At 43.2% G+C, this 13,912-nt stretch overlaps 2 protein-coding genes across 7 annotated transcripts in view; one reads left to right on the top strand and one right to left on the bottom strand.

Moving 5' to 3' along the window:
- Positions 1–13,912, bottom strand: part of FAM227B (family with sequence similarity 227 member B) — a 3,234,040-nt gene that overhangs the window by 1,656,876 nt on the left and 1,563,252 nt on the right. The window lies entirely within an intron of this gene.
- FGF7 (fibroblast growth factor 7) overlaps positions 1–13,912 on the top strand; it is a 290,470-nt gene that overhangs the window by 135,825 nt on the left and 140,733 nt on the right. The gene's annotated exons all lie outside the window — the stretch shown is intronic.

Genomic DNA, 13,912 nt, shown 5'->3' with positions numbered 1-13,912 from the left:
CAGACCACTGCGGGCTGGAGTGTCTATGTGCAGGAACCTCAGTGTCTTGCGTCAGTGTATCAGTGTATCAGTGTATCAGCATGAAAGTCCTTTTTCTCCTCTCCCCTCCTCAGCAAAGATATGGTGTTTATATACCCAAAGTCGTACCCTCAGGGGAATCTACCTTGCTGTGTCATGTTGGACTCAGGATGACAGAAGGAATGACCCTTATACATAGTTATTATGCTGGAGATGGTAGTCCTGCTGAGTTTCCAAGAATCCTCATGCAAAAATAGACGAATAAATAATCAAATAAATCATAAAATGCATCTCATACTATTGCACACTCATTTGATTAATACAATTGTTAATGGAAGCTTCTACATTTAATTACTCATTCATATAAATCTATTCATCATCATCTGACACACAACACAGCATCATAACCACAGCACAACACATTAATAAAACATCACAACACACAATCTACAAGGGCTTATGAATAACACAGCAACATATTGATAAGTTAATTTAGCACGTCTGATACACAGCACCATCACACATAGCTGGAAGGAACTTATTTACACATGATGCAACATCATAACAACAGTAAAACACAACAAAATAACACATCAACTAATAGAACCCATAGTATCTTAGCATGTTGCATAAATACAACATTGGCATAACATTGTAACACACTATAACACAGTGTCATAACAACTGTGTAACACAACAACGTAGCATGACAAAACCATATCCAAACAGCACGTAATATAAAATAATACAACAACATAACGTCATAACATACTAGCATTTGAACCTAACAGTGACATCGCACAATGTAAGTAGAATAGCACGATATTTCATCTAGAGCTGTAATTATGAAAGGACAAGCGCTTCCTTTATAGGTCGAGCCTGTGTGAGCATGCACTAGCGCATGTGCTCTCTCTTGCAAGACTCTTGTATTCTGTAATGGGCTTGGAAATCGCCCATTACTTTTACTATTTGTTTGCAGGGTTGTCACTCTTCTTTGCTGCCTTCTAATTGGGGAGCACTTGCCATGCATCGCTTCTTTTTCTCTCCATGACCCATGACCCATCGACCAAGCAAGATCAAAAAAATTGAGTAAGTGTCCGTCCGCTGACCATCTGCTGCTTGAACTGTGATTCAGGTACTATATTTCTTTTTAAAAAAGCGATATGACACGGTCAAAGCTGGCCAAATCATAGCGCTTTCTTTCCTCGCAAACCCGCCCCATCCTAATTCTTCTCCTCTTGCCTTCTCGTCCCAGTTTCTTTTCTCCCTAACACCCACCCACCTGTCTGTGTTTCTTTCCCCCCTCCCAGAAGTAAAAGACAAATAAAAACACCATAAGGCGGGTCTAGAACTTTATTGTGCAGCCCAGAGGAAAGATCCCAACCAGTGACAAGCATGGGCCAGTGCCAAGACTGAGGATGACGGTCGGGTAGAACCATATTTTTCTATAAACAACGGGCTTCTTTATCTCAAAGTAAAAAGAGTCAAAGAAGTTAATACACGACAAATGGTTCCCCTTCCATTTAGGGACCAGGTCCTACACTTGGCACACAGTCAGACTGGAGGCGGACACTATGGTAGACAGAAAACAGAGGACTATCTGCTAAGGCGCGTTTACTGGTTGGGGGTATTTCCGGATATCCGGCAGTTTTGTGGTCCCTGTGTAAAATGTGAGCTAGTCAATTCTCAACAATTGACCAAAGCTCCGTTGAGACCCCTACCCATTATAGACATAGGTCCCTTAATAATTTCTGTTTGGAGACACCAGTACATCCTTGTGCTTGTCGATTATGCCACAAGTATCAAGAAGCGATCCCACTGCCCAGCATGACAACCAAAACGGTAGCCCAAGCAAATGGTCGAGTTTTTCTCTAATGTAGGATTCTCCAAAGAACTTCTAACTCACCAAGGAGCCCCTTTTATGTCCCGACTCATGGCTCAGTTCTGTCAGCTGATAGGAATTACTCAGATCAAAACTTCAGTGTCCCACCTTCAAAGTGATGGACTCGTGCAAAGGTACAACCGCACAGTAAAAATCCTATTGAAAAAAGTAGTATGGGACATGGGGAGAGCCTGGGAAAGAAATTTGCCCATAGTACTTTACGCAATCCGTACACACTCCCTGTCATTCACAGGCTACAGCCCTTTTGAGCTTGTCTTTGGCAGATAGCCTAGGACATTGATGGACATGGCTGCAGAACAATGGGAGGTGCGGAGAATGAAGGGCTGGGTCTTATCAAATATGCCAAGGGTTTGAAGGACAAGGTACATACTCTCTGGGAAGAAGTCATGCAGAATATGGAGAAGTCCCAAGAAAAGCATAGATCAGGGTATGACAACAGCAGTAAAATAACGGAACTAAAGTTAGGTGAGAGGACAATGATTCTTTTACCTTCCTCCAATAATAATCTAATATCCCTAATCGAACAACATCACGCTGTCTTTTCAGGCTGTCCCTTAAAAACAACCTTAGGACAACACGATATACAGACAGAGAAGGGTCGGTGGTGCGTCTTTATCCCTACTACCTACCAGAAACCAGACACCAGGCAATTGAGAAAGTGGTATCCAGCATGTTAGAAGGGGGGATAATTGAGCCATCCAAAAGCCCATGGTGTGCCAAAACCCAATGTCTCAGTGATATTCTGCAAAGACTTCCGCCAGATTAACAGTCTATCCAAATTTGCCACATACCCTATGCCCACGGTGGATAAGCTTATCAATAACCTTGGGTCGGCCACCTATCTCACCATGTTGGACCTAAAGAACGGATATTGGCAGAGCCCCCTGACTCAATATGCAAAAGAAAAAACAAATGTTCTACCCCGTCAGGACTATATGAGTTCCGTGTACTGCCCTTTTGGTTTCATGGGTCTCCAGCAACCTTTCAGAGGCTAATGGATGTGCTGTTGCAGCAACATCAGGGGTACGAGGTGGCTTATTTGGACAATATCATCAACTACAGTACCATATGGAAGTTACAGCTAGAACTCCTGGAAGCGGTTCTTACTACCCTCCGTCAGGCAGGACTCACGGCTAACCAGAAAAGTGCCCTCTCGCCACCGACATAATCAAATATTTGGGGTACCAATTAAGTAAGGGGAAAATAAGCCAGCAGGTTGACAAAATAAAGGCGATATAGGAACTTCCCAGGCCTGTCGATAAGAAGGCCATGAGATCCTTCCTGTGTCTTATTTCTATATTATCGTCGGTTCAGTCCTAGGATTTCGGAGATTGCTTTCCGCTTGACAGATCTCTTGAAGAAAACTCAACCCAAGAAAATTAGAGAGTAGTCCCACTCCCACCAGCGTAGTTTTGACAGTTTAAAAAACTCCTTTGGTAATCTCCCTGTATTGATATGTCAGGACTTTGCCAAGCAATTTGTTCTGCAAACAGATGCCTCAGAACAGAATTTAGATGCGGTGTTGTCCCAACCTGACTCTGCAGGTCATCTACAACCTTTGGTTTACATCAGTTGAAAGTTGTTACTGCAAGAGACATATTACCCCACCATCAAGAAGGAGTGTCTCACGATTAAGTGGGCGGTGGAGGCACTGCAATATTATATATTCTGGAGGACCTTTACTTTGCCAACTGATCATGCTTCTTTGGTTTAGTTGTCCTATCACAAATATACCAATGCCAGAATTATCAAGTGGTTCTTGTTTCAGGCTCAGCACCTACCTGGGAGGTTGCAGGCTAACGTAGACTTCCTATTGAGAGCTCCAGTTTCCTCATGGACCGATCGGCTAAGCATGGTTGGGATGTACTGTGATGAGTCATACGATGTAGGTAGCAGTAGCCCGGTTTGGGACCCCTGGTACAAACCTTTGACCACTGACAATGTGTTTTCTGATAATCTTAAGTATGAAAAATGGATGAGAACCATAGGAGAAAAAATAACCTCGGGAGGAGCAACTAAATCACAATCTAAACAACGGAAAATCTCTGCCCCCTGGTACACAAAAGATCTTAAAGAGACATTACGCACAGTACGCAAGTTCGAACGTACATGGCGTAAACATTATAAAAAAGAAGACCAAGATAAGTACAAAACTGCTAGACGAAACTATCATGCGCAAATTAAACGAACTAAAATAAACTATTTCACAAACAAAATAGATACATCGCAGAATAACCAAAAAGAGATTTTTCGCGTGGTAAAAAGCTTTAGAGACCCAGGGTTTCTGTCACAGGAAATCCCTCCATCACAGAGTTTCTGCAATGAAATCGCAGATTATTTTGAACAAAAAATAGTTAACATCACAAAACACTTTCCTGAAGTGATTGCAAATAATGACAATCTAACTTTAGAAACCAACCCAGATAAAATCAGATGGAATACATTTACTACAATTGATCTGCATGAGATATCTCACACAATGTCAAAAATTAAATCAGGATCACCACTTGATCCCTGCCCTCCTGCACTAGTCCATGAAATTAAAAATGAGGTTAACCCCATGATTAATACCATTATAAACGCCTCACTCCAGTCGGGGGAAATCCCCAGCACATGGAAGACGGCGATAGCAAAACCCCTACAAAAAAAACCATTACATGATCCATCCGTTTTAACTAACCTGAGACCCATCTCACAACTCCCTGCCTTATGCAAATGTGCCGAAACCCTGGTAAATAAACAACTTTCCTCATTTCTAGAAACAAACAATATACTACATCCAAACCAGGCAGGTTTTAGAACCAACCACTCCACAGAAACAGCACTCCTGTCAACGACAGAAACCATAAGAACGGCTCTTGACCAGGGGAAGAAGGCAGTCCTAATTCTTCTGGATTTATCTGCAGCATTCGACACGGTGTCCCACACCATCTTACTACATCGCCTAACTGAGGCAGGCATTGGGGGCACCGTGTTGAAATGGTTCAAAATTTTTCTGCTCCACAGAAAACAGATAACCAACTTGGGATACTTCTACTCAGAGGAGAAGGAGGTTAGGTCAGGGGTGCCCCAGGGCTCTAGCTTGAGCCCTACCTTGTTCAATCTGTATATGGCACCCTTGATCAACCTAATTGCCACGCATAATGTAACCACGGTTGCATATGCGGACGACACCCAACTGGTCCTGGTCTTAGATGAGGATACAGGGAAGGCCGAACAGATATTGAAAGATTGCCGCACTGCGACTTTTGGATGGATGCACAATAACCATCTCAAGTGCAACTCTGCGAAAACAGAGATCCTGCCCTTTGGGAAAAACAACATCTTTTCCCCTCGTACATGCTGGCCTTTAGACGCAGAACCCCCCCCCCAATACCATCAATGCAACACGCAACTTGGGTATAAAATTTGACGATATGCTGTCCTTTAAACAGCAATCTAAAGAAGTGGCCGGTGTCTGTTTCAACATAATCAAGGGCCTCAGAAAGTTTTTTGACTACCTCCCACTGGCCGCCCGCCGTACGGTTGCAATCGCTCTCATAACATCGAGAATCGATTACTGCAACAGTTTGTACGCAGGAGCGGCAAAATCTACCCTGCACAAACTGCAAATGATCCAAAATACGGCGGCCCGGCTTGTCTTGAGATGGCCTAGAAGATCATCCGCATCAGCTGCTCTGAATGCGTTGCACTGGCTACCCATCCAAAAACGAATACTATTCAAGATCCTTCTGATCACATACAGAGGCTTCCACAAGTGTGGACCTAAATATCTGTCAATCAAATTTCACAGATACCTCCCAAATAGGGAACTTAGATCAGCCACAGCTAATCTAATGACCATACCCAAGTTTCGACTGTCCACCAAGGGTGGTAAATCCTTGGCAGTCCTAGGCGCCAAAGCCTGGAATACCCTTTCAGCCAAACTTAGAGCATCACCATCAGAAAAAATCTATAAAAAACTCTTAAAAACCTGGATTTATGGACTATCTGATGCAAAATGCAAGACTCTAGTCTAAGGACATCTAAAGCGCAGCTACTACCCCCAAACTCTCCATCTTTGCAGTGAAGTCAGCAGCGCCGAGATGCTCCCTGGAGTGTATGTGCGCTATACAAAAAACCACAAAACAAAACATCAGTCTGATGCAGACGGACGTTCTAGTGGAGGAGCACACCACACCCTCGCAAGCATTCTTGGCCACTTATAGGTCAGCCCTGAGGAACAACGTCATCGCAACCTTGAAGAAGCAGAAGCGGGCTCATGTCTTGTGAAGAAATATCAACAGAGAGAGAACAGACAGAGAAGGCAGACGGTGGGACAACGGAAAGAGGAGTCAAAGAATAGAGGACGTGAGTATCCACGCAACGGGAGGGCGGCCAAGACACATGAAGGGGAACAGAGGCAGCGGTCAGAGGAACTCGACCAGAATCAGGGGGAAAGGTGAAAAGGACAAGACTGCTGTGACTCACTGATGGAGTCACACCCTCAGGTGAGTAGCGGGAAAGGGTCTTAACTGAGTGGTCTCTTGTGCACAGGCATAGGGGGCACTGATGGGGTTTTGAGGGTGGGTAGAACTGCAGACTCTGGGAGCCTAACACTACAAAGGGAGTTCATGGAGCACAGGTGTCTAAACAGAAGGACCAGCAAGACAAGATGGTCTCCTATGTCATGCTTCTTCTGTATGCTAGATTAAACTAGACTAAGAGAACACTGTGAAGAAAGCAACTCCTGCACATTACCCTCTACAATCTGTCAAATAGACTGCATGGTGTGGTCGGTGTTATGAGACCCGCGAAAAAAGCTATGATTAACAGCCTCTTCTGTGTATGTTTATCCTACGACATCCACCTGGTCTGGGTCTTCATTGTGGCCCCGTTACACATACATTTGCTAAACATGAAACATTTTATAACACTGATAATCTTTTGCTTCTGGAGACTGAGTATATTCTCATAAAAAGAAGAGCATTAATTCAATAGCAAAAGAGTGCATATTTCTTAGAAACTGTAAAACTGAGGGTCTGGGACAAACATTTTGCATTTTTGAAAATTAACTTAAAGCTAATATTTACATGACAATCACTATTGTAATCTGAGAATGTAGGCTGAATAATTGGTATCAACTGTATGTATGTATATTTAAAGTCAAGTCAAAAAGGCTTTATTTCGATAAAAATTATCATAAAAGCTTCACAATAAAAATACACAAGTTCATTTAATTAAAAAGAGGTAATTACATTCAGCGTTAAGAAACATGATTTTCAAATAAAAGAAGCATATCATAGGGGTTTGATTAAAAAAAGAATTAAACAGTTTCTTTAAGCCTTTTGCTTCTAATACACCAGGCCCATGATAAAAATGTTGAGAGGGTACAGACATACTGTGGGCGTGAGTCTGACATTAAAATACGTAGTGCCTTGACGTGATGCCTAGTCCCCAGCAAGCGGCACAATTGTTTAAGCCATTTTCTTCTTGGTCGGGCATACTCCTGACACTCAAACATAAAGTGTGCCACTGACTCCTGTTTGAGTGGACACGAGGGGCAAAACTCTGTAGTCTGTGCTGGTGGTTTCCACCGAGATGTAAAGGTATGCAGAGGCAGAGTTCCAGTTCTAAATTTGAAGTAGAGGGACCTATCAAATGGTTTCTCAATGATGTCTAGATAGAGTTCCGAATTGGTAAGTCCTTGAATCTCAAGAAGTCCTCCGTCAATCTGCCCAATGTACGAATAGTACTCCGCTTGGTTAGAATCCAATTCCAATACAGGCTCTTGAGTGTTGCCTTTGGTGGAGATGCCTTATTTGACCAGGCTTCACTTAAGCCCAAGTTACACAGGAGAGATTTCATGTCTCTTAACCATTTAATTCTGTGCCATCCTGGTAGAGACATGATTTCTGAGAGCCCTTTTGCATAATTGGCGAGCTCCGGAACTCGCCACAACCGGGCCCATAGGAGTAGAGGCCAGAACTTTGCTAGATCTTCAATAGGTCGACAACCTAAATCAAGCATTAGTGGGGTCATGGGAACGCCTTGGGGCAGTGACATAATGGCCCTACAGAATTTCCTCTCAGATCTTGACAGTTCATTAATATTACATGAACCCCATAGCTCTGCCCCATACAGAGCAGAGCTAACTCTCCTTGCTGTATAGATGTCGATGACAGGTGCTATAGGTCTTATACCACAAGAACGTTGCTCCTTCAGAAGGGACCCTGTTACCCTCTTATGGCCTAGCAACATTTTATCTAAACGGGGGGCCCACTGCATATTGTGCGACAAACGGATGCCTAGGTAATCAAATACGTCTACCCTCCCCAAGGGTACACCGTTCAGCTTAGGGGGGCATACAGGTTTTTTTTGGGGATTCATCACAAGATATTTCGTTTTATCGGTATTGATTACCAGGCCCCGTTCTACACAAAAGGTCTGAAAGTTATTAAGAAGTTTTTGGAGACCCATTGGGGATTTTGACAGGAGGAGCGTATTGTCGGCAAAGAGAAGGGTGGGGATAAGCTCCCCCGCCAGGGATGGTTCGTCTGAAGGATCTTTCAGCAGATGCTCGGCCACTCCGTTGATATACAAGGAGAAAAGGGTGGGAGCTAGAACACATCCCTGGCAAACCCCTCTCTCCACCGGGATGCTGCTGGTTTTTTCTCCCCCAGTGCCCCATCTTATCTGGGCAAAGCTATTGTCATGGAGCCTTACAAGTAACGATAAAATGTAATGCGGTATCCCCATATCAGTAAGGACTCTCCAGAGGGTCTCCCTAGGTACAAGGTCAAAGGCAGTCTTTAAATCGATAAATGCGAGATAAAGACTGCCTTTGCCTACGACCACCACCTTCCAGTACACTAACATCAATCTAAAGGCTTGTTCAATTGTGCCAGTGCCTACTCTAAATCCTGCCTGATAGTCAGAGAGGATGTTGTTCTCATTAATCCAATCCAATATTCTAACCAACAGTACCTTTCCGACTACCTTTTGGCTTATGTCCAACAAACTTATAGGTCTATAATTAGACGGGTCGTCCCTAGCACCTTTTTTAAAAATAGGGACGACCTCCGCCCCTTTCCAGGATGTGGGAATCGGTGCCCCCTGTATGTATATTGTATTTCTATAGTACCAACTGAGATGAAAAGCAGCAGGCACTGGCCAGGATCAAAGATAATCATAAACTCAACAAATGATAGTAGAGGTAGCAGGATTGTGGATGGGTAGTGCATTGTGATACAGTGTTCTTTTAAGAAGTGAGTCTTCAAGTCTTTCCTAAATTGTATTAGAGAGGGTGATTTTCTGAGGGATGTAAGGATGCTATTCTAGATCCTGAGTGCATAGAGGGTAAAAGCATGCTACCTTGTTTTTACTTTTCTACACTTCTTAGCCTGCATTTTGATGTTGTTCTGGCTGGGTCTCAACACACCCATCAGAGATTGTGAACTGGTCTGCAAGATACGTTGAATGTTGGTTGTGATTACTTTGTACAATGTGCCACTAGTTTTAGTGATGAGGCAAGGTTCAGGAGGACACAAAGGAGTTCCCTCAGAATGAGGGTGATGTGGTCTTAGGCCATAGATGAGACAAACTGCAGCATGTAGGTTGCCTTATGGAGTGCCAGTGTGAAGTCTGATAGGCAGTGAAATAGGAAGTTCCACCATGGAGATGCAACAGTTCAAGTGCTTAAACAGCAGTTCTAAAGTCACTTTCTGAAATAAACAGTTTCCCTTTCTTTAGAAGCAAGAGCTGGCACCAGTTAATCTTTATTTTGTTGGTAGTGCTTTCTTCAAACCTGTAGGAGTGCTCTGACCTAATGAATAGCACTGTGCAAAATATGTGGCTTTGCTGTGCATACATAAGATTGTGAGATTCCTGACATTATTATTTTCCCACTCTTCAGAAAGATCATCTGGTATAACAACTCACCTCCAAATAGTATGAAGGAAGTGAGGTTTACAAACTTTGCTTGATTGCTCAGTGCAGTATGGGGCGGGTATATATGCCCCATTACCATAAAACAGTACCAACCACCACTGCTCTGACATTCTGGTTGTACACAATTTCTGTTTTCCCAGCTCTTGAAAGCCTGCATTGCTCTGTTGAATTTTTATGCCATTCTGCATTGATGTTTGCTATATCCTGAGCACATAGGGTAAGTGTTTGGGAGGCAGTACATTTTGTTGTCCTTCAAATCCTCAAGGGCATAGTGGAGCTAAAATTAAGGACATAATGGTCTGAACACATAGAAATAATCAGTCTACAAAGAGAGCAGGCTCATAATATTGAACATATCTGTTCAATGATCTGTAGAGCTGATCTAGAACTGTAAATAATTGGTCAGTGTCAGGTTTTCACAGCATTATTGTTGGGCACCAAGTGGGTACAAGCATATGACAAGCATATGTTCTGGTTCCCATAATAGTGAGCTGACACCTATATATTTATTACGCTCATTTGCTTTATTGTATTCACATTAAAATTAAATTACAGTGCGCTGATGCTTGTGGCCAGATATGCTTTAAAAAGTACTAGTTACATATAGTGTACTCTACTGTTGGTTAGTGAACCAACAGCCCTCTCACCTATGAAGTCATCTTAATTAAAATCTAGTTGTTACCTGTACTGTTGAGCCATGAGTTATTTGCCATCATTTTGCTGTAAACGTTTGGGCAATGAACACAAAATCAATTGTAATGCCATATTTAGATTATATCATTTTTGATCAATGCGATTGCTAAAATATGTTTTATTATGCAATATGCACACAAACTATCATAAAGACCCCTTGGGGGTACCCTTAATCCTCCTGTACAAATGACTTTAACTCTTATTTAGTTTCGTGTAAAGCAATTAGCACAATGTGCTCAAGATGCAACACTGGGTTCAAGAAATAATTCGTAATAGCCTCAACCCACAGTTAAAGTGTCTGTACTTTAACTTCAGTTTTGACTAACATATTTTAAAATTAAGTATTTGTCTCCCATTTTTTCCATAACACTTGAGAATCATACCAAACCCAAAAATACTAAATAATTTTCATTTCCTATTTTAAAATATATTCAAAATGTAAAAAAAACCTCTGTAGTTAGATAACCATTACTTCCCACCCCGAACCACCTCTTATCATTATATGGGGCCATGCCCTCCGAAATATATACTTCTGGCTAAGGCCATGCTTGTGTATCGGGATATGTTGTATTGTGATGTTATATCATGCTAGGGTGTTGTGTTATTTCATGCTATAACCTCATATTAGTTTAGGCAATGTAGCACTATGTTATTGAATCCACCTTGTCATGTATTAACTGGTCACAGTCTCTAAGTTGAGGCCACCGCAGGAATGTACATCTGGGAAACAAAAATGTGAAGCTATTCAGGTTAACACGCCTGCCTGCCCAAAACAGAGCACTTATCCTGTAATATACTACTGACCTTGGCAAGGCTATACACAAAACTCTGATACACAGTGACACAAACCAGAGCAGAAAAAACTTACCTCTTGCACATAATAAATACCCTCTACCCATACCTGGGGGGATGCCATTTGAACGCAAGCGCTTTTTAGGTAAAGCTATTCCCATGTAACTTTCAAACTATAAAAGAAGCACTCAAATAAATAAGTCCTTCCTAACAGTCTATTTATACGGCGTCTAACAGTGGCGGAGCATTCCACAAGGAGCCAGACAATAAGGGTTCCTCTGTGTTGGCACAGCTGAGCCAGAGATACTGAAATTGTCACCAGCTGCCCATTCACAGCATTATAATCGATAGCAGGGGTACCCTCAGATTTGGGTGCACTGCTGCACGTTATCTGGTCTTTTGTTATGTCCCTGGGCAGGGCTAGTTCCCCAGCGGACCTGCTAGTATCACACTGAATTTTTGGGGTTTGATTCACATGCCAACAAAGAGTCAAAGAAGCTCCAAGTACATGAACTGGGGGTAGGGGTACTGGGACTGCTAATCTCCTGCCTTGGTCCCTGCCTCTACAAGAACTGCAGGGGAGTGGAGCTTGGTAGCAGAAGCTGGCTCTCCACAGGTAAGAGCAGAATTGACAGGATGGTGGGGAGCTGTCCTGGCTTTCTATGATTAGGCTCTGGAGCGGCCGGTCCATTGGGGCTGAGGGGCCACGCCCCTCCACTTTTCACCCCTCATGAACAGTGTCTGTCAGGGTGCCCAAAGGTCAGCCTGACGACTCTGTTCACTTTCAGTTCAAGCAATAGGAGCCAGACATGCGCATTTAGCACAGGCTCCTGACTGCCTGAGCTGAACTTTGCTGGGCTGGGGAAGCCACATTTCCTGGGGCGTGACGTCCTCAGCTTAGCACAGGTCACTGAGGCACTCCCCTCACTGATTGCCTCGCACCTGGGCGCTTTAGTTTTAATCCCGGAAGCACCCAGAGTTGAGTGTCAATCAGTGACACTTCATCACAGAGTGGTGTGGGGTCAGCAGTCTCACTGACCCCATCCCACTCTGTGATGAAGTTGGGACTGCTACCTCCCCTCATTGGCCAGTTCCAAGCCTTCTGGAACCTCAGAGGCAGATCTGGCTGCAGGTAAATGTTTGTTTTAGTTTTAAACTATTTAGTGCGAGCATGCGTTGGTATATGAATGTTTGGTGAAGAGTGTTGTGAATGGATGTGTTTGTGTGCGTGCGTGGATGCGTGTATGTATAAATGTTTGGTGAAGAATGTTCTGAATTAATGTGTCTGTGTGCATGCGTGTATGTATGACTCTTTGGTGAAGAGTGTTGTGAATTAATATGTTTGTCTGCATGTGTGCGTGTGTGTGTGTGTGTGAATACATTGCTTTAACTGTTGTATGTATTTCTGTGTGTGCGTTTGTCCTGTTCGCCCCCCTGCCTCCAAAACTTACTGGCTGCCACTGATTGGGCTCCAATGCAATCACCATCATGTGTGTATGCCTTACGAATCACTGTGCCACTGGAACCAACCTATACCTGGCTGAAAAGCCTTAACTAGGGCAAAACGGCTCCTAGGTTGCTTGTGTTCCAGTACAGGGAGAACCTGGCCTGGCAGTTTGCGTTGGACTGTTTCCATGAGGCGCATGGTCAAGACTGATTTTCATATGGCTGGGTCCAAACTGAGGTGGCATGGTGGGTGCAAAACGATGGTTTGGGATGCAACCCTGAGCGATTGCCAGTGGTTGTGAGTATTTCAAGCATTCCATCTATCACCTTGCTGTTTTTCCCTTACGTGGGACAGGGGCATCCACTGGTATGAAAAAAAGATAAGTGCACATTTAGGTAAAATAAAACCCAGCAAGGGATTTTTTACTGGCTTCATCTGCACCCAGTTAAGTTAATTCACCCGAGTTTGAAGGACCACTTCTACTGTGGTGCCCCAGGAGCTCAGGGCACTACAATTGCAGTGTGATTCTACGGGGGCACGTATGGCCAGTGGTGGGCCCCATAAGACCAAGGAGACCCTTCATTAAATTTCAAGACACCTCACACATCTCTTGGGACACATTAAAAGTGACACTGCCACAGATTTCACTTCTGTTTAAAGCACGCTTGGAACAAAGGTTTTTTCCAAGAAGCTCTTAAACCCATGGATCTTTGCTGATAATCTGAGTTTCCTGACAAATGTGCTCCTTGCAAGATTATGAGTGACCTAAATAATCACAGTTTCAATGTTTTATTGCTGCATGGTGTGTGTATTTTAGCAAGACACAAAATGTTATATAATGCTGAAATGTTTCATTATCATTAATTGCTGACTATTTATTAAAGCATCCCCACAATTGGGTTAGGCACATGGGGGTTTAGAAGCTAGGGCTTGTTGGTGGGTGGACTGTTGATGGTGTCTTCAGTTGAGGTGGTCCTAAGTATGCTTATGGTGTTGAGCTGTGTGATTATTATTCTTTTTATGCACTTGCAGGTTGTCAGGCTCTTTAGAGGGTGTCCCCATGGGTGTTTACACTTGAATGTTTGTATAAATTTGGTAATTTGTGCAAAGAATCTAGTTTTATAAGCAGT

Source organism: Lissotriton helveticus, chromosome 3_2, assembly GCF_964261635.1.
Source record: "Lissotriton helveticus chromosome 3_2, aLisHel1.1, whole genome shotgun sequence".
Lineage (NCBI taxonomy): Eukaryota > Metazoa > Chordata > Amphibia > Caudata > Salamandridae > Lissotriton > Lissotriton helveticus.
Note: the sequence above shows the minus strand (reverse complement) of the source record. Positions and strands in the feature narration are given on the sequence as shown.